The sequence below is a fragment of the Macrobrachium rosenbergii genome, chromosome 9 (genome assembly GCF_040412425.1).
Source record: "Macrobrachium rosenbergii isolate ZJJX-2024 chromosome 9, ASM4041242v1, whole genome shotgun sequence".
Lineage (NCBI taxonomy): Eukaryota > Metazoa > Arthropoda > Malacostraca > Decapoda > Palaemonidae > Macrobrachium > Macrobrachium rosenbergii.
The window spans coordinates 59,735,499-59,745,090 of record NC_089749.1 but is presented as its reverse complement, the minus strand read 5'-3'; the positions used below and the strand labels follow the sequence as shown (position 1 = coordinate 59,745,090).

At 38.8% G+C, this 9,592-nt stretch overlaps 2 long non-coding RNA genes across 2 annotated transcripts in view; one reads left to right on the top strand and one right to left on the bottom strand.

Moving 5' to 3' along the window:
- Nucleotides 1-223: 223 nt before the first annotated feature.
- The window catches only part of LOC136842126 (uncharacterized), a 27,329-nt gene continuing 17,960 nt past the window's right edge, over nucleotides 224-9,592 (bottom strand). Inside the window, exons 2-3 of the long non-coding RNA XR_010854183.1 lie at nucleotides 5,055-5,197; nucleotides 224-319 (exon numbers count right to left, since the gene is read on the bottom strand). This is a non-coding gene — a long non-coding RNA (uncharacterized lncRNA). The remainder of the gene's footprint in view (nucleotides 320-5,054; nucleotides 5,198-9,592) is intronic.
- LOC136842125 (uncharacterized) lies at nucleotides 5,920-8,058 on the top strand. Its single transcript, XR_010854182.1, has 3 exons — nucleotides 5,920-5,964; nucleotides 6,710-6,814; nucleotides 7,289-8,058. It is a non-coding gene; the product is annotated as an uncharacterized lncRNA (long non-coding RNA).

Below are 9,592 nucleotides of genomic sequence, written 5' to 3'. Positions count from 1 at the left end.
ATCAGTCACATCACATTTGCACCATCATTCTCTCTCTCACTCTCTTCACTCCTGGACGTTTCTGCTTACTCGCATTTCTCACCATCAAGCTCTCTCTCTCTCTTTCATCATTCTCTCTCTCATTCTCACCATCATTTCTTTCTCTCTCTCTTTCTTCCCCTTATTCTCTCTCTCTCTCATTCTCACTATTGTTCTCTCTCTCTCTCTCTCTCTCTCTCTCTCTTCGCTTTCTCATTCCCTCTCTCTCTTTCTTACCCTCATTCTCTCTCTCTCTCTCTCGCTTTCTTTCTCACCACTCTTTCGTAACCACGTTCAGTACCTGCAAAGAAAATAGTTTTAATTTATATGAGACAATTGACATCTCATTCTTATTTCCGATGCATAATATGAAAATACAATTTTTACATAAGTTGCTTTGAAATACTGAAATATCAGAATACACTAATTTTGCTGAAATATACAAATGGAAATTCCTTCCTAATTGTAAGGATAAAAGCTTGAATTCCTTTCTTTCAGAGAGCAGAAGCGTCTTGAGTTTATACACTTCTTCCAAAAGATGACAGTTCTCAGATACGGAGACAAGAATTTAAACTAAAACTAGACAACTCTTGTTCTCATATTGAATAGATGCAATGTATGCAAATGAGTACTACCAGTGTAAGGACACCACAATTCATCTATGTTTCCTGAAAGTGATGATACTGCATTGTACTATATTGTAGAGTGCAAAGTTCCATAAGTGGATTTTACTGGCTTCACAATTTAAAAAATTAAAGGTATTTATTGCAACATTCAACGTGAACTTAGGTACCAGAATGCTTTACACCAATACTCAATGTGCATACATAGAAAAGTAGTATACAATCACTTGAAAAAGGTTATTTTTTGTGGAATATTAGATAAAACAAGCATGTTAAATTCTGTCACTTAATACTGTAACTGTATAATTACAACCAATTTCATACATCAACAGAGGACAGAAATCTTTATATGCATGCTTTTGGAACACTTTAACATATAATGCACAGTCCAGTGAGTATAGCAAAGTATACAGTACTTTTCCAAACTGAAGTATTAGCCTGCACACTAAAAGGTCTTTGACATGCATGCCCGAGGGAGACCTGTGAAGATCGGTACCTCAACGCTGTGATTTCAGGAGGATCTCTGCTTCTCCAAGAAGGGTTTGAGGAATAATGACTGATCAAGAGTTTATAGAAGCCTATTTGTGGAAAATGAAAGTGAAGACAGTGTAAGAAAAAAAAAGTAAAATACAGTATATTAAATCAAAACACAAACATCATGGAAATACCTTCTTTGGTGTTGGCAGGGGCTAAAGATATATATAGCCTACCAGTCACAAATAAAAGAAGAAAAAGAATGCCATATCAACATGAATATAACTCAGGCGACAAATCCTCGTACAGCATAGCAACATTTCTGATCTTTCTCAGTATCGTCACAATCTTTCTCAAACTCAGACCTACTCTACGCCTCTGTTGTCAGAAATGCATAGGCATTTGTGGAAGCAATGTTGTTTCTGTGAATTTCTTGTTTACTCTCCTGTCTTCGACTGAATGTCTAAACTTCATTTGTGATTTGTTTAATCCTGGTTTACTAATACCAGCTACATTGACTAATACTTAGCTACAAGAGGAGCCTTTAACTGAAACTTCTTTTTTCCATAATGTTTGCCCTTCCTCAGGTTATGCAGTTGACCTGATTCCTTGTTGACTAATTGTTGGCCTCTTGACTAACAATCTGAGCTAATGCCAATATAAGCAGATTCATTATACTGTACCTATTTTTAATATTTAAGAGGAATGCCATCCCTAAGCAAGTTATCCATATATTCATTGCAGTACGGATTTGCTTAATAAAACTCAGTAATCATAAGATGCCTTGTTCTGTGAAGAACTGCCCTAGTTGCAGCAACTGGTTTTAGCTGAACAGGATGCCCCCACTGTTCTTGGTCATACACTCATCCCCGGTCTCGGCATCCACCCTTATTTCACTGTGCAGCTCTGTAGCCTCAACATCTCAGCAGTGCCACCCTCCCAATTCACCTTTGTGGAGTCAGCACTATGCCATCCTAAAGTACTGGTCTGCGTCCTCTTCTTTCCCTTTCTCCTACATACTCAATTTTGTTGGAACGAGAGAGAGAGAGAGAGAGAGAGAGAGAGAGAGAGAGAGAGAGAGAGAGTGTGTGTGTGTGTGTGTGTGTGTGTGTGTGTGTGTGTGTGTGTGTGTGTGAAGACACATGATCATCCATCTCCCTCCACAGGACTGATGTTTGCCAATAGGCTACACTTTGTTTAGGACAGTTTCCACCCTCCTTCTCTTCCAGGATGAGTCAGAGAAGGAGTTAGGCAAGAAAGAACTTCTACAGCCACAAAGGCAACTATCTTTGGTAGGAGATCCTGCAAGTTTGTCTTCATCAGTGCTGGTGACAAGGAACTCGCAACTGCAGAGGAAGCTTCCCTTCAACAGCCAGTCTTTCCAGCAGAGGAATCACTTCTTTCCTTACTTTTCCTATAAGCTAACAAATTTTACCAATGTACCCCCTGCCTTCCCCCAACTTGCCTTTCACCCCGTCAAGGATGCTGGTACCCTGACAAAGCTACCTGGCAAGGAGTAAGGGGAGTATTCGCTGCATTACACCTGCAGGTGCTGCGTCCCAGGGCAGGGGAATGCCTCCAGAAGAAGTAGAAGTGTTGGGAAAAGATAGGAGCTGAACCATGGGTAATGAGAGTGCTCAGAAAGTCTGTGGGCTCCCCCTTATCTAGAGGTGCCACTGCCTCTCAGCCAGCTGCTAGTCACGATAGCAATGTAGGATTGCAGCTCTGAAAAGGTCCGAGCCCTTGTGATGAAGGTGGTGCCAGGAATAGTGGGAGCATTCTGTTCAGTAAAAGCATGGTGCGATAGGCTAAGGCATCTTATGATAATTGTTTGTTTTTGTATCATAAAAATACTGCATTTACAAACTCGAATCTATATATATAAACTTGATGCCAAAATACAGTTCAGGCAAAGCCTTTACGATGAAATGAACTATCAATTGAACAGACTGGAAAGGAGTACTTACGGCACCACCCTGTTAGTCATGAAAAAATGAGAAAATGCTGTTAACATAATTATCCTACCTTTGAAGCCATAGCAAAACATAATGCTAAAATTCAGTTATTTGTAAGCTAACATTAAAGAAAGCTGTAACTAAGAGAAGAAACCAAATGGCATGAGTACTCGACTTCAGGTCCTTAAACACAACTTTCAATTTCTATTCATTCCACAATAAATGTATTCCCTCTTTATGACACGTTTTTAATTTGGAAATGGGCTTTAGTAAAACCAAGCATAACAACAGAACCCTGGAAATGCACAAGAATATTAGACACTCCAGAATTTGAAAATCTATGGCAGCAAAGGAGAATCATCAGTTGGGGGCAAGGCTGCAGCCAACAAGTCTGAGGGTTTCATTACAGGAATGCAGATATATATGGAGTACGCAGTTTCTGACGCCAAAAATACATGAGAGGCCTAATATCTCGGAGGTAAACTAGACTTTGAAGCAGATACTGAGGGAGTAGTGAGGCAAAGTAGCTGCAGCTGGGATGAAGTGGAGAGAGACATCTACTGTAGGTTACTTGCATGTACAAGTACCCCCATCAATAGACAAAGCGAAGCCTTACGATATATACGTAAGGTCTGTATTGTTCAATGCACCAAAGACCTGGGTACTAACATAGAAAGTGGGTGAATTCCCAGACCATCAGGAAATTCGGATGGACAGTGCACAAATCAGAAGAGAGTGAAGAGAACTATTTTTTCAAGTTTAACAGGTAAAGATGTTTGATGATGATGATGATGATGATAATGACCTTTGACAAAGTTACTCCATGCCCACTTTCATCAGTGAACATTATGTACTCTCATTCAAAAGAATGTTTACAGTCTATGATGATAGTCAAACCCTAGCATGTATTTACCATCATGAATGCAACAGACATTATAGCATACTGCATGGCATACAGTGCCACAAAGTCGCACCAAATTTCTTGAAAGAAACTAGAACAAGATCTAATGTAACACTTGAAACAAATATAAAAAAAAAATACAAAATGAGAGGCATTGTATTTTGTATGCTGTATGGCGGCAGAAGTAAATTACATAAGGCAATTCCATCCTCAGGTTACATTAAACATTCTTCAAACAAGTCCCATTAAAGGATACAAATGCTTCCTAAAACAAAATCCAAATCAAACATGGCATCCAAAGGGTTACGGAATAATGAGTCATCCACTTGATAATCAAAAGCATGTTTATCTCCCTTGGTAAAATCTTGACACACCATCGAACAAAATAAAGGGGGGAAGCAATCAAATTCTCATCAAACACTGACTGAACTGTCTAAAAATTTGATGTATGTACTTTAATATTTTCACCTAGGCTAAAATAACCAACCAGGACTAACAACAGCTGCTATTAATATGCATACTGCTACCATTCAGTTAGCATCTGCCGTTTCTTAACTTTTAATCAAAGTAAATGTCTTTTGTGCTTTCTCCCAATACACTACATATTTCCAATGCTAGAGCTAAAATCTTCCTACCCCTTCCAGTGCCATGAGTTTTATGGGCACCTTTAACCTTTCTAAGAACACCCACAAAAAAAAACTGTATTAGCTTTGAAGACAACAATATATCTAAGCATAAATTAAAAACTAAAGCTTACTGAACTACAAACAATTCAAAGCACACGGTATTTCCAACAGGTCGTACAACCGTGAAAATTCGGCCCAAGTGGCAAAACAACTTGTGACGTTAACATTACCAGACATTTAACAATATGCAAAGAGTCAGCAGACACAAATGCCATAAAATGCACCTCATATTACAGTCTACAGTATACCATAATCTTGATGTACTAACTCATACAACTTTCCAATTTCTAATTCCTGCTCAACGCAGAATAACTAGCTATTCAAGTGCTACACAATGGATTACAGTTGCGTCATCTAAATCAAGTAACAGCCTCAAAACTGAAGTCGAACTCCTTACCTTGCGAGCTGAAGGATGCGTGGTAGTGCATGAGGCGTGCACGTAGTTCTTTCTCAAGGGTTTCTGAATCTGACATTGTATCCCCACCTCCACCCATACCTCCACCGCCACTGTCAACGGTCATCTTAACATTTTGCAGCTCTCTAGAAAGAAAAATTCATTTTCAAAAAATTTTATTTACATAAATGTTTTATGTTTAAAAAATCTCATAGATAAAACCCACTACATATAGTACATTAATAGAGTAACTTAACACATAATTAGAGCAAGCAGATCAGGCACTGAATTGTTGCTTAAAATGGTAAAGTACAGATTCTGTAAAAAGTGAGACCCTCACCCCTCACCACTACGGGAAGCCCTTGCTCTACCTCGTCTAATGCTCTTATTCCTTAACTCTGCCAACCTAAAATAAACCCTCACCTGCCCTATGTCAACACTTTTCCTTTAGCATCAGTACCAGAACATAGGTTGGAGGGCTGCCACCAACTCTGCCACATTGCCTAATGGCACAGCAAGCATCCCTCTACTTGCAGCAGCTGTAGGAGACTGCCAACCTCACTGTCCTCTTTCCTTCTTTTACCCTTTACTTCCCTTCCTACCTGGGACTGGGGAAACGATGGAAGGCTGGAAAGACTTCATGCCTTGTCCACAGGGAGGCACCTTTCAACATCAAACACAGAGGGCATGGCCACCTCTGAAGGCTTGGCCTGCAGTTGCATTCTGTGCCCTAGGAAGGTCTGGAAGAGACTGCACTGTGGATCAGAGTCCGAGCTGTCGGTACGTCCCTTATCCACCACTGTTTCTATCTTATCCCTCTGAATGAGGAGTTCGAGAGCTGACTGAAGAGGAGCTCGAAGCAGTCTTCAAGAAAAACTGCTCGCTGGAAGTCGCGGAGTATCCTTGTGAGGTCGTAAGTAATTTGTCTTTTTTCGTTCCCCCTTCGACTGCACCAATGACAGTGACAGGCTGCTGGCGATACGATAACGATACTGTCACTACCAATTATATAATAATTATTTTTTTAACTGCTACCTCGGCAACTGTGTCCAGGATATTGCCAGCTTATCATTTATCACTTTAACTTGTGCATATAACTTGTGTGTATCTATTGTAATGCCTCTACTTTGAATATTCCATGTATATAGCCTCATGCTGAAAATAAGGATTATTACTATTATTAGTCATCTATTCGTTAGTTGCATTAACAAATAACGATGCCATGGTGATGGCCTTATCTCTGTTGGCCAACTTCTTCATTTGTTCTGAATCTACGTCATCTTTTATTCGTGTGTTATTTTCTTCTCTTGCTCTCTCTCTCTCTCTCTCTCTCTCTCTTTTTTACTGACAAATGGGTATTGTATTCTGTGTATCCTTGCTCTGCATGTTAATATCCTTCAAGAACATTAAATAGCATCACTTTGCTTTGCTTGTAATCGCATTCCTCACTATAATTACTGAAGTTCCACACACACACACACACACACATGCAGTTTTTTATTAGTATCTTTGTCAAATGTGTTGTCATGTTAATGTGGAAGCATTTCAACTCTGTGTCTGCTAAGTAAGGACAAAATAAGAGGCGAGAGAATTTCGGAATTGTCCACTATAAACCCCTCCTGAAGTTTGAGCAAGGGCACTCTCTTCTTCTTCCGCAGGCACTGTGGTTCCAGGGGGAGTTGTCGAAGTGGATCAAAACCTTCAATTTTGTCAAGGATGTGGAGGCCTCGTCACAGAAGGAATTGGATGAAGCTGCGAAAGCTGTAAGTATGAAGTGATCTCTCTCTCTCTCTCTCTCTCTCTCTTTGAATGTTTTCCCCGTCCAGTGGGATAAGTGAGCATTTCCAGTATTTAGGCTTAAACTCTGTATACAGGGGACAAGCGCCCAGAAAAAAAATATGGAAAACGATTAACTGTAGGCCTATATCTAGAACTCTCAATTCTTTATAAATTGTGAATATTTGTTGTAATCCTTAAGGGAAAATTTGAGTTTTCTTTACAATTTTTTTTTCTTTCTTGAGCCGAGTAATTCACTTAAATGATCTTTAAAAATAAACACTGAACTTGATGACCACAAGTTCAGCCAAAGTACGTCGTTTTCTTTAGTGTTAAATCTCCAGATATTCTGATCTGGGAGTTCGCGCTAGACGTCAAGTCTTATAGGCCTATGCTAGGGATACACGGATAGGCCTAATCAATCTGCCTTCTGACGTGCATCACACCTCATCCCCTCGAAGGTATGCGAGTGCAAAGTCATCGACCTCGGCGACTTCTGCCGCGCCAGGGTGAGGGTGACAGCTCAGAAGATTATCGACAGGTGTCCCAGGAACTCGGTCGTCACCAGGATCTTCAGGCAAGAGGAGTCCCACTTCGGCCCACATGAAGATCTGTATGATGTGTGAAATGGCCTTCCTTGAGAGGCTCACTGACGTAGTTTTACCCATTTCCTTGCCTTTAACTTCAGACCCTTAAATTGTCAAGAATATTTAATTTTCTGTGGCAGTTAATATTACTCATTACCTTCCCCCCTCCCTTTCAAAGTCATTTGAATGTTAAGAATATGAGTGTTAAACGTTCCCTAGCGGTAATATTGAACATTTGCCTTCCTTTAACTTTGGAGTCAATTAAAAAAATAGGAACATCAAAGGAAAATAATCCTCATAAGGCTTTTCCGTAAGAAAACTGTAGATCTTTTTTTATTAGGAGAAAACTTTTGGAAGTGCAGTTGGACTCTCACAGGACGTAACATAAGGATGCGTTTCTTGCTGAACTCAGGTTTTTCAAAGCAGTTTTAGTTTACGGTTTTGATAAAGTTTTTAACCGTTGGTCTTTATAGAGCCCGTTAAGTAATGGGTTTGATGAAACTTGTTAGTGGTGATACCTTTCAACTTCTAGAAAGAAGGAACTAAATTTTGGTAGCAATTATTTTGTAGTTCTTGCAAGCAATGTAAACAATACGCTGACAATGTGATTTCTTTACTGGAAATAAAGCTTGGTTGCTCATCCATTTTACCATTTTTAATTACATTTTGCTTTTTATTTTCCAGGGTATCTAGCCAATTTCGCGTTTTTTTAATAAAAAAAAAACAAAGGTTTAAGATTCGTAACAAAAAATCCGAGTTTTATATTTTCATCTATTTATGTACTAAATTATGAACTTATCTTTCTTTTTCTTTTCTGGTAACTGATCTCTTCATTCTGTACTGCGTGTTAGTTTCTGTAAGTAATAGGCCTATCAGATGAGCGCTATGGTGTAAGTTTTGGAAGACTGAATTTCAAATCAGTAACTCCGGTAGGCTTCTTCCATGTAAACAAGGGTTTATCTTCTGAATAATAATGTTATTGGCAATAAAGACAGAGTTAGTAGGTTACACTGTTCGGTTTTAATCACTCTTCCTTGACAAACTATAACCTGACCTTTTATTCCATCATGAAAATGTTGATTACGAAGCAAAAAAAATGCAAGTTCTCCGTCTACCGTCATGAAAGTGTCAAACTCACGTGCATGTCCCAAGGTCGGATAAAAGTGAAGGTTTTAGTATTAAGCTCTTCGCCTAGTAGGGCATAAGAAGTCTGAGGCACTAGTATCGTTAGCAAGTATTGCAAACTTACTAGTTTATATAGCTGTCATGGTGGAGGTGGTTTTGATATCGATTCCGAGTAAAGAATCTGAATTCGACGAGAATTTGCACGGCATAGTCGATATCAACTCGTGTCTACCGTGATAGCCTAATGGTTACATCGACTATTCATCACTGTATCTAAACATAAGGCCCATGTTTGAAATCCTAGCCAAGGCGGATGTACTTATGAGTTTTAATTTCCCTTGGAAGTAAGTTATTGCAGGGTATAGTGAATTCTTTATTAAGAGATATTTGTGAACCACTTCCCGGTGGGGTTTATCCTATACCGTTGCCAGAAGCGCAATTATTGTTAAAATTTAACTTTAAATAAAATTTAAAAAACTACATAGGCTAGATGACTGCAATTTGGTATGTTTGATGATTGGAGGGTGGATGATCAACATAACAATTTGCAGCCCTCTAGCCTCAGTAGTTTTAAGCCGGCACTGACAAAGCCGGCACAACAGTTTTCTTTTCAGAAAGCTAATAAGAGTAATTACTTAAAATCTTCAACTAAAAGAATGATTCAGTCAAAATGACTCCATGCGTAAATCATCTTAACAGCTAAAATTCATATTTTTTTGCTGATTTACTTTTTATTAAATTATCCAGTTATTCACGTTTATTTATTGGTATTTTCTCATACATCTTATTCTGGTCCTGCTGCCTTAAATATTTTTAAACCTTTTAAAAAGATTTTACGGTTCTGTTCAATGGGAGCATGCTAAGTTCATGAATAGCCTTTTGTGCTCGTATTGTAACAGTAACAATGAAGAGTGAAATTCGTCATAATTATGTAGTCATATATTAACAAATTATTTAGTTTTGGGGATCGTGCTGAACCCTTTTTAATAATCAGGAGTTACCAGTGATAAAGCGTGCGTATTTTAAACAAGGGTACATTGGTACGTTATCCAA